Source organism: Pinus tabuliformis, chromosome 5_1, assembly GCF_031772625.1.
Source record: "Pinus tabuliformis cultivar Carrire ecotype Pingquan chromosome 5_1, CPIR1, whole genome shotgun sequence".
Lineage (NCBI taxonomy): Eukaryota > Viridiplantae > Streptophyta > Pinopsida > Pinales > Pinaceae > Pinus > Pinus tabuliformis.
Window position 1 is genome coordinate 491,331,019 of NC_142305.1, and position 17,023 is coordinate 491,348,041.

Here is a 17,023-nt window from a genome sequence, read left to right on the forward strand (position 1 = left end):
CGACGGTCGTTATAACAAGTTTATGTGAAAGGTTTTGTTTGATGTTCGGGGAGGTAACCAACATGGGCAGGACAATGTTAACAACTTATACAACACATTTTCATAAATATATGTATTAGAATAGCTGAATGAGTTCAATTGTTTAACATAGGTTAAAGCAACATGTATTACAAGTGTTCAAGATTAATCTTACAAATAGTTACAACACATGTGTGAAAATGTGTTGCCTGTTAGCAGGCTTCTAAATTAAGCGAAAGTTCCAAGACACATTGGTGCACCATTACATCACTAACCCTGATGGCGGGGTGTTGAAGCTACTGCTCGTTCCTCAAAGAAAATATTATAGAGTCTCAAGGCTATGTTGGAGGAGCCAAGGTGAAAAGGTCCTTTGCATGTACAAATGAGGGCTATTTATAGCCAAGGGTAAAACTGGCCATTGTGATTGTTCGAATTCCCTCATGACTGTTTGACTTTCATGACTTTTCAAATTTACATGACTCTTCAAATTACAAGTGGGTCTCTTGGACTTCCACATTTCATTACATTGATTTACAACACTATGGCCCACAGTAGTGATGTGGTCGACACGACTCAACATGACAGTGCTCGTACGTTCATGCTGGTGGTGGTGTGCGTGTTGAGCTACAACGTTGTTGAGTGATGGATGTCCTCTTGATGTATCACAACTTCACCTCTGCATGGCAAGGTGTGCAGAGTCCTCAATGGTCATTGGGTTCGCTTGATGTTGCATGTGCACGTTGCTCCTTTTCTTGTACTTTGGCATGCTTCACATGTTCATCCATTCGCAAAAATATCTCCTCGCATGTTCGCTCGTCCGTCCGTTCACGAACACATCCTTGCATGTTCGTTCGTTCATCCGTCTGGGAACACATCTTCGCATGGTCGTCTGTTCGCGAACACATCTCCTCGCATGCATCGTTCGTTCATCCGTTCGCGAACACATCCTTTTGCATGTACTCTCCTTGTTCATCCCATCTATCGTCGCGTCATGTCTATTCATGTAACTGTATTTGTAGTCACTCATGATGAGATGACATCAAATCCATAAATCTCCTTATCTACCATGATGCATCATCATTCGCTTTTGGATGCAGGTGACCAGGAGAGAGGACAAGATTGTGAAACTATGCGGGGCAAGTTTCAAACTAGGATGCGAGCTCCAGGCATTGCTGGTGAAAGTTTCGCAGAGGTCACTAGGAGACTAAGATGGACGATCCAGATCAGAAGTGACTGTCCACGGGATCTGGCTCGGCTGGAGGGCAGATCTGCGCAATTTATGGAGGGAAGAAGTTTGGGCAGTAGAGGACCTTAGAAGCAAAAACTGCTCAATTCCTAGAGGGAGTTGGTTGTGGGCTTCAGGAGGCTTGGCAGCAAAAATTATGCAATTCCTGGAGGGAGCTGGCAGTGGGCTACGGGATGGCTTGGTAGCAAAAACTGCGCAATTCCTAGAGGGAGATGGTAGTGGGTTGTGGGGTTGCTGGAGACAAAAACTACACAATTGCTAGGAGGCTAACCTACTGAACACCTCTACGTAGTTTCTGAGCTGAGTGGGATGCTGGGCTGCTGAGGGGCTTGCTCAGAAATCTGCACAGTTTTTTGGGTGAGCAGTCAGCCGGCTGACTAGGTGGCTGGTTAGAAAAACTGTGCAATTTTTGAGGGGAGATAGGGATGGGAACTTGGTGTCTGTCCGGCTTGTCTACGCAGTTTCTTAGCCAGTGGAGTGGGAAAGGTCTGCAGCTTTTGTGCAAATTTTTAGGGGAGTGAGTCCCGGGGTCACTACCTAGTAAAACTCTCTGGTTGACTAGTAAGAGGGTTGGTTGATCAACTTGTAGTTAGTGTAGATTGAAATGGCTTGTTGGACACTTCTATGTTGTTATAGGTGACAGTCAGTCGAGTTGATTCTAGGGTGGAGGTACAGCTGTTAGAAGGTGATCCGGTCGTGAGAACTTCAACAAAAATGACTAAGTGTGTGAGTGAGTGAATTTGTCCATATGTTACCTTGCGAACACACACTCAACATGAGTTGACAACAAGATGCCTCAAACCATCAAGACAACATATACTCAACATGAGTTGACAACAAGATGCCTCAAACCATCAAGACAACATATACTCAACATGACTGACCGACAGTGCAAGCGGCAAGCATGACGCTTGTGATGGATCATTAAACGATCGCAATGATGCTTTCACGACAGTGCATACAACATTATGTGTGAGTGTGATAGATGTGTACATGGTGAACATAGTTCAAGCACAACCTTCAAAATTACCAGAACGAGGTCACAAGCATGACATATCAATCAAAATGTGGAAGACAAAAGTTGGTCAAACAAGTGAAAAAGAAGCAAGACATGTAGAAGAAACACATGAGATGACTTTTTATGTTTGTGCACATGCATGTTATTGAGGACAGGATGATATGATAATGACAAGCAGTCCTGCAAACTCAACTAAGAGGTGTACTTCGGAAGATGTTCTTTACTTACCATACTTACCTTCAAGATGATCATGCATCTGATGGAGTTTGCATGCGGTCTTGATCTTTTCCATTACTCGGTTCCTTGGTCCTTCTCCTCAACTCCTTGGAAGCAATTTCAGCATGTCACCTTTTCCTGTAGTCACTGAGAGGTAGATCTACGCAATTTCAGCGGATAGTGACTGTTGTCGGAATGAGGCCCCGGGAGGCTCGTCTGCGTAGTTTTTTCATGCAAGACCAATAAGATAATTTGGACACCACTGCACAGTTTTGAGGCTCAAAGAACTACTACGGGATAAGGGTCTTGGGAGGACACCTCTGCGCAATTTCTGAGTGCAATGCAGCTAGACTGCTATGTGCATTTCTGGAGAGCAGTGCTGGCTAGGGCCTCTGTGGGCTATGGGTTTTAGTAGGAAAGGGAGGTTGGTGTCCCTGCACATTGCGGGGTTTCAGTAGGAAAGGGAGGAATCTTAATGGTTGCAGAAGTAAAGCGCACAGTTCAGGAAAGCTAGATGAGGCTAGGTTGCTTGGGAAAATGGCTAAGTGTGAGATCAGTGAAACATATGCAAACATTGATAGGACTTGACTGTGATCGCACATGAACACTTTGTGACACAACCTAGACCATCCAGAATATGTAAGTTGATGAGGTGACTCTGAAACATGTATATGTGATGAAAACCTCTCATACGCATACAAATACCCTTGAAGCAAGACAACATTCCCTTTGTATGACAAACAACAACCCCTATGCCCAAATATGACTCATGCTGCATGAAGATGAGAACATAGACAAATCTTAAGATCAAGGAGGGGAGCTTGAAATCATCAGCTTACCAGCAAGCGACCAAGGATAATTGATTGCAGGATCCAAGGTAGGCTTTGAAATTTGCATGTGAGCCAAAATTTTTGAGGGTGGTTGTAGCCGCTACAATGCTTGGTGACACACTGGTAGAACTCCAGCTCTCTGTATGGACCTTGTATCGTGAAAAGCGAGTCTAACCCTTCCAGAAGTATTGTTCAATTCTTTGATCATCATGATTTCCACACTAACTTGATTGAAAGATGTAGCACCTGCCATGCTCTTGATCAGTTAGCACACATTCCAAACCAAGTCAACTCAGTTGTTTCGATTGGGGATGAGGGGTATATTGATGCACAAGTAATATAACTGTTAGAGTTTAAGTTTCATCTTTGGTGTTGCTCTGCTGCTAACAGGCCTGGATAGTACCCCCGCAGAGTCACGCAGGAACACAAGCATCGCTCCGCTGCCAACGAGCCTGGTCAGTACTCCAGCAGAGTTACTTGCATCCCTCTCTGCAATTTTTTTGGAATTTTCATATTTTTATTTTTCATTTTTCAAAGAACTGTGCATAGGGACTTATTTATTTCAGAGGCGAAAGAGGGATCCCGACTTATTGAGAGCATAAGAGGTTGTTCCTTTAGAGAAGTATGTTATGTATACCTCTGACATACTTGTTAAGGTTTTCCCCCTCACCTTACTCTACTTGATTGAGCTGACAAGGGTTAACCCAAAACAACTGACTAGAGTAGGTGGTACTAGTTAGAGCACAAGCATTGTGTTTTCACCAAGACTCACTCTGAACAAAATGTATTTTCCATCAAGGCATCATTGACTGAAGATAAAAAGTTCATCATAAAGAAAGAGGACAACAAATAACTAGATGTTGATAGTTGTACAAGTCCTCTTAGATTTCTTGGCTTGTCTCGAGAGCCAAACACAGTTTCACGAGAGGCTAACCTACGGGTACAAGCAAGCAAAGAAAGAAAAAAAATAAATCTAAAAGCAGAAGTAAAGTGAAAGAAAAACAAGTAAGAAAAGTAAGCAAGCAAGCAAACCAAAGCAAGTAAGCAAGCAAGCAAACATGCAAACCAGAATGCAAAGCAAAGCAACACAAAGAAGAAAACATTACTCCTGCTCCTATGCTAAACAATGCATGGGCCTACTTACGTGAAGTGATATTTCCAATGCAGCCACCAGCGCATTGGCTGGCCCATGTTGGTGAAGACATGGTTTTGCGAGAAGCACAGTCAAGCAAATCAACAAACATAAAATATACAATAATGAAAACCAACATGCTCTGAGTTCTAAAACATCCACAGAAAAGAAAAGAGTGAATGCACAAGACATACATTCTGCAGACTTAACGTGGTGCTATGACACACTGCATGCAGATGATAAACATGCACACTCTTTGTACTATGACATACGAGCAAACTTGAGAAATACCAACAACCTATGATTTTCAAGCGCGCTTGCTGTGTAAGATTCCTCCAAAGCTTGAGCGATGGGATCATGCGATTTGAGTGGAGGAAGCGAAATCTGGGTGTTTGGTTGATCTTTAATGCGGAGCAGAGAGTGATGAGGAGCCTCGAGTGTTTCACAAATTTTCTGATTAGAAGTGGAACTAACCTCAAGATAGCGAGGGCCTGACATAACCATCAGCTCAGGCTGAAGTGCCTCAACAACCTGCGGGGTTTCCACTTCATCGATAGATAGATCATCGAAGACCAGTGTCTTAGACAGATTAACAATGAGTGAATCAACATCGTGATCAGATGAAGAAGTACAGAGATCATGATAACCAAGATCAGAAAATTCAAGATGTTTGTTGGCATCCTCATGATTTGATGAATCACACAGAGGGGTAGATGAGAAGCAAGAATGTTCACCCTCTGCGTTTCCGGAAAAAGCAAATGAAAAATCAAGTGGATGTTTAATGAAGAATTTGTCCTCTCCACTGTCAAATGATGTACTGACATCTGGTGCATTCTACAAATGATTGGAAGTAGATGCATCCATGGATGGATTTACACAAGGAAAATCAGAGATAACAGAATCACCAACGATGTCAGGAAAAAGCAGAGGAGGTGTGGACAGAAGGAGGTCATCCTTCACCGCGGGTTCATTCTTAGATGCTCAGTCATACTCTTCATGAATGACAACGCAGGTTGGTTGTGCAACATCAACTCCGTCGATGGCTTGATCCTCATTCACAACAGGTGTAGAGTCTGGAACAGAAGAACACAAGACAGTGCAATCTAGAGGATCAGTAGAATGCGGAGACGGAGGTTGAGGTAACAAGTGTGTATGACAACTCATGGGCTTCCCAACCAAATCTATGCAGATATTGAGAGTAGTGAGGGTGGGAGGATGTGACAATTGAACAGACGTGTGCACATGTTCTCCCACATCACTCTGCAGTGGTGGAGTTGTTTGATGAGGGGAAGGCAGACAATCACTTGTGACAGTGACTGTGTCCGCTTGTGATTGCACAACTCCATCACCGAAGTATGCCGAGTGGGGTTTGAACTTCAACTTCATCTTAGGACAGAGTGATTTGGTAAGGCAATATTCAAATTTGTCCATGAGATACTGGAATTTCATCTGACTTTTCGGAGCTTCAAACATGAATAGACGGAAGCGTTGCGAAAAATCCATAGGTGATTCATGCGGGGCCTTCTGTTGTTTTAACAATTTTTTATCAAGTGCTTCAGGATCAAAATGGTGAAAAATAGATTCAATTAGATCACTGAACTGCTTGAATGAGTGCACAGAGTTATGAGGCAGTATGCCACACCATTGCAATGGGTGGTCACGAAGTGTGTGTGCGAGCAGCGAACAGACCTCTGTTTCATTAAAACCTTCCACATTCTCCATGAGTGCATGGAAGTCATCTAAGTTCTCAGGCCAGGCCACTTCGCCTTCACCATCATACGTGATTTGTGACAAGTCATCCCAGAAATCCCTCTCGACGTGAAAGGTATGTTCGTTGGACATAAATTTCGGAGGGTTAACTATAACAAACTCCATGATAGATGTGTGAATATTCAACTCAGATTGTGAGGACTCAACTTGTCATCTAGCCCTCCTTCTAGCGCCAAAATGTTGACGGTGCTGGACCCACCAACATTAGGGGATCTCCCCGGTATGAAGTCCCAAATAGACCTCACACTGTTTGGTGTAGGAGTCCCATCCGGTATAATGGCCTGGTTGCCATTATCTTAAAGATATGCCTTATATCTTGCTTGTCAGCACGTGAGGGTGGTCTGCTTCATCTTTGAACAATGAGGTTTGCATGCTTGGTGAGTGCTAGTGTTACTTGTGTCAAGGTTCTTTCATAGCAGAGAGAGAGGGTGGGAGTGAGTCTCCAATCAGAAGGGAGGAAGTCCCAACTCTATCAGAGACACACAACACAACAAGACATGCACAACTTCCAAAAGAGCAATGCACACGGATGCGGCAGTCACAACACACAAAGGAATATAGCACGTATAACACCCAAGGGGATAGTCTGCGCGAGTGTGATGATCGTTATAACAAGTTTACGTGAAAGGTTCTATGTGATGTCCGGGTAGGTAACCAACATGGGTAGGAAAATGTTAACAACTTATACAACACATTTTCATAAATATATGTATTAGAACAGCTGAATGAGTTCAATTGTTTAACACAGGTTAAAGCAACATGTATTACAAGTGTTCAAGATTAATATTACAAACAGTTACAACACATGTGTGAAAACATGTTGGCCTATTAGCAGGCTTTTGAATTAAGTGAAAGTTCCAAGACACATCGGTACACCATTACATCACTAACCCCGATGGCAGAGCATTGAATCCATTGCTCGCTCCTCAAAGAAAATATTACATACTCTCAAGGCTATGTGGGAGGAGCCAAGGCGAAAAATTCCTTTACATGTATAAATGAGGGCTATTTATAGCCAAGGGTAAAACTGGCCCTTGTGACTGTTCAACTTCCCTCATGACTATTTGAATTTCATGACTTTTCAACTTTACATGACTCTTCAAATTACAAGTGGGTCTCTTGGACTTCCACGTTTCATTACATTGATTTACAACACTATGGCCCACAGTAGTGATGTGGCCGACACAACTCAACATGATGGTGCTCGTACGTTCATGGTGGTGGTGGTGTGCATGTCAAGCTGCAGCGCTGCTGAGTGATGGATGTCCTCTTGGTGTATCACAACTTCACCTCCGCATGGCAAGGTGTGTGGAGTCCTCGATGGTCATTGGGTTCACTTGATGTTGCATGTGCACGTTTCTCCTTTGCTTGTACTTTGGCATGCTTGACATGTTCGTCCATTCACGAAAATATCTCCTCGCATGTTCGCTCATCCGTCCATTTACGAACACATCCTTGCATGTTCATCCGTTCATCCATCCGTGAACACATCTTCGCATGGTCATCCATTCGCGAACACATCTCCTCGCATGCATCATTCATTCGTTCGTTCGCGAACACATCCTTTTGCATGTACTCTCCTTATTCATCCCATATGTCGTTGCATCATGTCTATTCATGTACCTGTATCTGTAGTCACTCATGACGAGACGACATCAAATCCATAAATCTCCAAGTCTACCATGATGCATGATCGTTTTCTCTCGGATGCATGTGACCAGAAGAGAGGAAAAGACCGTGAAACTGCACAGGGCAAGTTTCAAGTTGGGATGCGAGCTCTGGGAACTACTGGTGAAAGTTGCACAGAGGTCACTGGGAGATTGAGATGGATGATTTGGATCAGCAGTGACTGTCCACGAGATCTACCTCGACGGGAGGGAAGGTCTGCACAATTTCTGGAGGGAATTAGTTTGGGCAGCAGAGGGCCTTGACAACAAAAACTGCGCAATTCCTAGAGGGAGCTGGCTACGGGCTTCAGGAGGCTTGGAAGAAAAAACTACTCAATTCCTAGAGGGAGATGGCAGCGGGCTGTGGGATGGCTTGGCAGCAAAAACTGCGCAATTCCTGGAGGTAGTTAGCAGCAGGCTGCGGGGTTGTTGCAGACAAAAACTACGCAATTTTTGGGAGGCTGACCTATTGAATACCTCTGCATAGTTTCTGAGCTGAGTGGGATGTTGGGCTGCTGAGGGGCTTGCTTAGAAATTTGCGTAGTTTTTTGGGTGAGAAACTGGCCGGCTGACTGGGTGTCTGGTTGGAAAAACTACGCAATTTTTGAGGGGAGACAGGGACGGGAACTTGGTGTCTATCCAGCTTATCTGCGCAGTTTTCCCAGTCAGCTGAGCGGGAAAGGTCTGCAGCTTCTGTGCAGTTTTTGCGGGGAGTGAGTCCCAGGGTCATTGCTCGGTCAAACTCTTTGGTTGACTAGCAGGAGGGTTGGTTAATCATCTTGCAGTCAGGCCAAATTGAAATGGCTTGTTGGACACTTCTGTGTTGTTCTGGGTGACAGTCAGTTGAGTCGATTCTAGGGTGGAGGTCCCGCTGTTAGGGTGATTTGGTCGTCAAAACTTCAACAAAAATTACTAAGTGTGTGAGCGAGTGAATTTGTGCATATGTGACCTTGAGAACACACACTCAACATGACTTGACGATAAGACGCCTCAAACCATCAAGACAACATATACTCAACATGACTAACCGACGGTGTGAGCAATAAGAGTGACACTTGTGATGGATCATTGAAGGACCACGATGATGCTTGCGCGACAGTGCATACAATATTGTGTGTGAGTGTGATAGATGTGTACATGGTGAACACAACTCAAACATAACCTTCAACATCACCAGAATGAGGTCGCAAGCATGACATAGCAATCAACATGCGGAAGACGACAGTTGGTCAAACAAGTGAAAAAGAAGCAAGACATGTAGAAGAAACACATGAGATGACTTTTCGTGTTTGCGCACATGCATGTTACTGAGGACAAGATGATATGACAATGAAAAGCAGTCTTGCAAACTCAACTAAGAGGTGTACTTTGGAAGATGTTCTTTACTTACCATACTTACCCTCAAGATGATCATGCATCTGATAGAGTTTGCATGCGGTCCTGATCTTTTCCATTACTCGGTTCCTTGGTCCTTCTCCTCAACTCCTTGGAAGCGATTTCAGCATGTCACCTTTTCTTGTAGTCACTGAGAGGTAGATCTGCACAATTTCAGCGGACAGTGACTGCTGCCGGAATGAGGCCTTGGGAGGCCCATTTACGCAATTTCTGCATGCAAGACCGACAAGATAACTTGGACACCACTGTGCAGTTTTGAGGCTCAAAGCACTGCTGTGGAACAAGGGTTCTGGGAGGACACCTCTGCATAATTTCTGAGTGCAATGTAGTGGAATGCTCTACACATTTCTGGAGAGCAGTGCTGGCTGGGGCCTCTACGAGCTGCAGGGTTTCAGCAGGTAAGGGAGGTTGGTGTCTCTGCGCACTACAGGGTTTCAGTAGGCAAGGGAGGAAGCTTGATGGTTGCAGAAGAAAAGTGCACAATTCTGGGAAGCTGGATGAGGCTAGGTTTCTTGGGAAAATGCTAAGTGTGAGATCAATGAAGCATATGCAAAAATTGATAGGACTCGACTGTGATTGCACACGAACACTTTGTGACACAATGTATACCATCTAGAATACATAAGACATCCTTTGCTTGATGCAACAACCTGTGTGACGTGAGTTCATGAGGTGAGTGTGAAACATGTCTATGTGTGACAACCTCTCATACGCATACAATTCCCTTGAAGCAATAGAAAATTCCCTTTGTCTGACAAACAACAACCCCTATACCCAAATACGACACATGTTGCATGAAGATGAGAACACAGACAAATGTTAAGATCAAGGAGGGGAGCTTGAAATCATCAGCTTACCAACAAGTGACCAAGGATAATCAATCGCAGGATCCGAGGTAGGCTCAGAAATTTGCATGTGAGCCAAAATTTTGGAGGGTGGTTGTAGCCGCTACAATAGGTTGAAGAAGAATTTGATATAAATCTCTGCTTTGGAAGACAAAGGGATGAGGGTTGCCTTCATCAAGGGAAAAGTTATTATTTGGCTCGTTGGATCACTTATGAAAGATGCATTCACTTTGGGAACAAGATATGAAGGACTTTAGAGGGTCACTGGAAGGCCACTATTGTCATTGGTTCATAATATAAATCATCTGAGTGAATTATGACACCGAAGGTCAACTCATCTTCTTTATGATGCGCTTCCGAAATAGGAGAACTTGGTCTCAGGGATTCCAAAGGTTCAAGCTCAACATGATGGAGTATGTCTAGTATGTACTAGTGGAAATATGACAAGGGGACCATTACCCTATAGTGAAAACAAGACCACTTACATCCTCCATCTCATTCATTCTAACATATGTGGACCGATGCCTGTGCACTCTATTAGTTTATATCTCTACTATATCACATTCATCGATGCTTTTTCAAGGAAGACATGGATATAATTTTTGAATCATAAGGATGAACCCTTTGAAACATTTAAGGAGTTCAAAGCATTAGTTGAAAATCAAACAGAGAAGAAGGTCAAAATATTTAGGTCTGATAATGGTGGAGAGTATATGTCAAATGAATTCATTGATTTTTGCAAGAAGGAAGGTATCAAGAAGGAAACAATTGTGTCATATACTCCCGAATGAAATGGTCTAGTTGCAAGGAAGAAGGGGTCTATAGTAGAAGCCACTTGAGCGATGCTCCATGATCAAAATTTGCCTAAATTTCTTTGGGTCGAAGCTTCACACGCTGTCGTATATGTTCAAAACAGGGTGCCTCATCAAGCTTGGGAAAAAAAAACTCTCAAAGAAGTATTTACTGGTGTGAAGCCCGAAATTTTTCATCTCTGCATATTTGGATGTCCCGTATATTTCCATGTGTCGAAGGACAAAAGGAAAAAATTGGAAGCTACAGGAAGAAAAGGTATGTTTGTTGGGTATTCTGAAAATTCTAAAGCATTTAAAATATATATTCTTGGTCAAAGGAAGGTTGAAATTAGTAGGGATGTCACATTTGATGAAGATGTCGCTCTTGGAAAGCAAGAGAACTTCCTCTGCCTCCTCCTCCTGAGAAGAATGGTGATATGGATATCTTGGATGGCTCGTCCGTGCCCGAATCTGAGACTGATATTGTTGATGATCCCATGGAGCCCATGGATCCCTTAGATTCTCCTCCTAGTAATCCTCCTACTAGGAAGAGACCACTTTGGCTCCATGACACTCTTCAGGATGTTGATAGTCATGTGCCCGTCCGAAGATCGTTTAGAGAAAGGAAGAAGCCATGCAGGTACGAGGGATATGTTGTAGCCACGAAGACTATGATTCAAGTCGAACCTTCCACATTCAAAGAAGCTGTATTGGTTTAAGGGGGCTTGAACTAGGTTCAGAGTGTTTTGTGCACCAACAAAACCCTCAATCACTAGCCCTTTCGTCAACGACCTGCAAGTAGATGGCAGTCTCACCCAAAGCAGTTATGGGAGGTTGCAAAATCAGGTTTCTGTAGCTAGAGGGATATCTGCATTGTTGCGTCCATGTATTTACTTATGTTTTCTACCTTCCTACGACTTTGAGTACATGAATAACTTCGCACTAATGATTAATCTTACAAAATGATTCTTAATACATAGACATAATAGAAAATAGTATAAAATGTATTCTTTCGCATAATTTAGTAAACAATATGCATAACGATATCAATAACAACAGAGAATCAACACAGAAAGGTACACAATACTTTGCCAAAACTTCTTCTTTATTAATAATGATCTTCAATACATGCTCTTCCCTGACCTGCGCACCCAACTACAGGTGGTATGCGCACTTAGTTGCAGACTCTTCAAGGCCTTTGCACACTTAGCTGCAGAGCCTTCCCCAAAATACAGACTCAAGATAGAGAATACAAACAATCTATGCTTAGTTCTTCTATCATGATATGATTTAAAAAGTATTACATCTTCTTTAAATAGACTTCTTTACTACAATACCATAGTCCACATACCATGGATCCGACAAAACAATGACTAAAATCCAATACTCATTATAAAATAAGGGGCTTTGACTTGCCATAAATCCCCTAAAACATTGCACAATGAATATAAATTCGTCGCTCCACGGGCTTCGCTCCTTAAAATGCGTAGTCTTTGACTCAAAACTTGGGCCAAGTTGGGTTGCGCCCAACAGGCCCCCAACAATCATCGGTGACTCATCCCAAGTCACTCAGCTTCGGTTCCCTTGATTTTCACTACAATTCCATTGTAGACTGCATTATACTACTGGACTATCTCTGCCAGTTGTTTCTCCTGTTTGTACGCTTCCTCCAGCAATGTCTCTGTGGTTGGGTCAACAGCCTTCTGCAGTATTTTTGCGTCCCTTTTCTTCAATTCTTTGAGCCTTTCATCCACTGCATGTGATAATTTAAGGGCGTCATCCTGCCACGGATGAGTCCTTGCCTGAAAAATTTTCTCCTTCCTCCGAAGCTCATCTATTTGCTTTTGGAGGTTCTTCCCTTCAGTAATATAACGACAATTTCCTTTTAACGGTAGATTTTTCCTTCCGACAGTCATATTTCCGTCCAACTTCGACAAACCTTCCCTCGAAGCGCAATCACCTTTTCTTTGTCGCATCTCCTTCAGACTTCATCATATTCCTCAATATCGCATAGTAATCTTCCTTCGAAGAAGTCCCTTTCTGTAGAGTAGTTTATAGTCTCGTGCCCACTTTCAACTGCAGGTGGCACTAAGACTTCCTTCCCTTCAATTTTTAGTGTGAAGCTCCATAGATAGAGTCGTCCCTATATATCTTCAATCTACTACCATTCACTCGTCCCGGAATCAGTTGACCATTCAACTTCGTGAGCTGAACTGCACCACCATGAGAGATGTTCTTGATGATATATGGTCCTAACCATTGTGTTTTAAATTTTCCCGGGAACTTCATGAATTTGTTGTCATACAATAATATGATATCTCCTTCTTTGAATGTCTTCTTCTTGATATGATTGTCATGTGAGGCTTTCTCCCTTGCTTTCTATACTTGTTGATGGAATCCTAGTATGAACCTATCTTCTTCTAGAGCTAGTATCTGCGATATTCTTTCCTTCATAATGTCAGGGTCTGCCATATTTGTGACAACTACAATTCTCAAACTTGGCACAATGTATTCCATAGGCATAACTGCCTCTTGTCCATATACCAACCTAAACGGTGTCTGCCCTGTCAATTTCTTGCATGTTGTTCTATATGCCCACAACACCACTGGAATTCTCAAATCCTAGTCATCTTTGTTCACATTGCATACCTTGGTCAATGCATTCTCCAGAATCTTATTGAAAGCTTCCACTGTTCCATTTTCTTGAGGATGATAAGGAGTGCTCTTCTAGTGATAAACCTGGAATTCCTCAGTTAGTGCTTCAATGGTCTTGTTCAAGAAATGTGTTCCTTGGTCACTCATCAAGATCTTCGGACAACCAAACCTGGACAGTATATATTCAAAGATGAACTTCACAGCAGTTTCTACACTGTAATCCTTCACTAGTTGTGCCTCAGCCCATCTTGTCAAATAATCAGTTGTAGTGATTATATACCTCGCACCAGTCTTCTTTCTTGGAAGATTGATAGGTCCAAGAAAGTCAATCGCCCATTTGTCAAAAGCATGCAATTTACTTGTGGCACTAGTGGCATCTCATCTCTTCTAGATGGCTTTTCCATTCTTTGACATACATCGCATTCTTGACAAAATTCTTTTGCATCCTTATGTACTATGGGCCACCATAACCCAGCTCTCAAGAATTTCTATGCAATGGATTTTCCTACATCGTGCGCTCCTGTGACTCCTCCATGAGCTTTTGTCAGAATACTTTGTCGTTCATGTTCAGGCACGTATCTATGCAGAAATTCATCCGATCCCATTTTGTACAAGTGTCCAGTAATCAATGAGAAATCAGTTGCTCGAACGACCAACTCCTTCTTTTGATTCATAGTGTACTCTGCAGGCGCCATTCCCGTGGTAAAAAACTGAATAATATTTGCGAAGTGATCATTTACAACTCTAATTGCAAATAATTGTGCATCAAGCGGGTTATCTTTGATATTTGTGGGTTCTTCTCCTATATCTATTCTTGATAGATGATTGGGTCCAACATTCAATTTCCCTGGCTTTACTATAACTTCGAAGTCATATTCCTAGAATAATAACAACCATCAACAGATCTTTCCTCCTAAAACAGGCTTATTCACCAAATATTTCAGTGCAGAGTGATCAGTGAACATTTTGAAATGCACCCCCAACAAATAGTGTCTGAACTTCTGTAATGCATACACCATAGCTAATCCCTCTCTTTCTGTCGTGCTATAGTTCTTTTCCACATTGGAAAGATTCCTACTTGCAAATGTTGTGGGATGATCAATTTCCCCTGCTCCTAGATGTGTTAGCACTACACCCAATGCTATGCAAGATGCATCAACATGTACATGGAACTCCTTCTTCCAGTCCAGGAAAACTAGAATAGGTGTAGTTACCATCTTCTCTTTCAGTACATCCAAGCTCTTCTGGAACTCTTTGCTCCATTGAAAAGTCACATCTTTCTTCAGAAATTTCTCCATCGGTGCAATTATCTATGTGTACCCCTTTATAAACTTTATGTAGTAGCCAGTGTGTCCCAGTGTTGTGCACAGTTGTCTCATTTTTTTGGTGTTGGAAGGTTCACAATAATTATGATCTTCGTAGGATCCACCATTAATCCATGTTTACAAACTACATGTCCCAACAGTATACCAAATGGTGCACAAAAGATGCACTTCTTCAAGTTCAATGAGATCTTGTACTACCTACATGTATCCAACATCAACCTTAAGCTTGCCACATGCTTCTTTAATAAACCAAAGACTGTCCAATCATCAAAGTATACTTCCAGAAACTTGTGTATATATTCTTTGAAGGCCACAATTACAACTCTGGAAAATATAGCAGGTGCATTCTTTAATCCAAAAGGCATCACCGTGTACTGATAAGAGCCCCACTCTATTGCAAAAGTCGTTTTATGTCTATCTTTTGGTGAAATTTTGATATGATGGTATCCTAAAAAGCCATCTGTGAAAGACTAGGCCTCTTGTCCTCCTACATTATCCAATACTTCATCTGTAAATGGTGTAGGGAAGGGGTCATGTAGGAATACATCATTCAATTTCCTTAAGTCGACACAAATTATGATTTCCCCTTTTGCCTTCTTTTCTTGAACCACCATGGGACTTACCCATTTAGACTCTTCGACAAGTTCAATTATCATAGATGTTAACATTTTGTCTAATTCTTCTTTCACCTTCTCCTTGTATTTCACATTTAGTCTATAAGGGCTCTACTTGACAGGCTTCACATCTAGCTTCAGAGGAATCCTCATGACTCCCAAATCTCCTAATATTCCCTTCATATCTAAAAATTTAGTAGGGAATAACTCCTGATATTCATGTAAGAGGTCTGTTACCTTGTTGACTATGTCTTCATCCCAATAATCTCCTATTGTTGCATACTTTGGTTCAACCTTTGGCCCTATATTCACCTTCCTCATCTTCAATGGCTTTAGTATATCAAGCATCTCGATCTCAAGTCCATTTACTTCACGATGACCTTTTGATTCTTTGATGTCAATATTGCGAGGATCTTCATCCTCTTCGGTAGTCAGATTATAGTGTTCCATTACATTACGTATCTGCGCAACCCAATTAGTTTTCCAGATAACTGGAACTTCATTTTCAAAAATATTCTTCTTAAATATATTCAGAGTTGCATCTATATGTGGATAATCATCTTCAAATTTGAATGTCATCATAAATCCATCAATCATTTCTACCCAGCTAGCAATACCATGTCGAAGCTCGATTTCCAGATACCAATTCTAAGGAATTGTCTCCAAGGTATGGATGAAGCCATGTGCCCATTCTTCTCACAAAATTTCTCCCCCAAGATGTCGTACAAAGCTGTATGTGGTCTTCAGGATCATTTTGGCCATCATACTTGTATACAAGCTCTATTTCTACTTGACCAAATCTTACCCACATCAACCTTCTACATTTTTGCCAATCTCCTATATTCTTCTTATCAGTACCCCACCATCTAGCAGGAGTAGCCCTCAATGCTTGATCCAGAGATAAAAATATCTGAAATTTGGGTACCCATCTTTCATAATCTCTAAAGAAAGTATTTACATCACCCAAACCATTATACAAAGGTAGATTACGTGCCTCAGTTATCATACAACACACTACTTTAGTGATCCTTGCACATCACCTTGTAGACACTTCATGCAACATGTTCTGCTAGTTTTCCACTTCCTCTTTTGAATATGAAGTGTGTTGTAGATCCCACCCGGAAATACTATAGATCTGATATAAAAGTATAAGATAATGCAAAGAAACCCAGAAATAATATGAAATGATTCTCTATTGATATCAAACCCTTATGGTAGGGAAACACCATACATTCACTCCTTAAGGAAGGAGAACACTCCAAAAGCCATATGCCTGTTCATACAATAATACTTCACTTCATATCCTCCATGTGGAGTCTCTAGCCTCTATATAGGCCTCATACATACAATACCATGGGTCATTACCATGGTTCCCTCATACCATCAACTAATACCATGGGCCCATTACATTATTATTAACTACTTGTGGTCCCTTACATGACATGGGTTAACCACCTTATTTATTACTATGGCCCATCCCATTATTACATTATTACCTTGG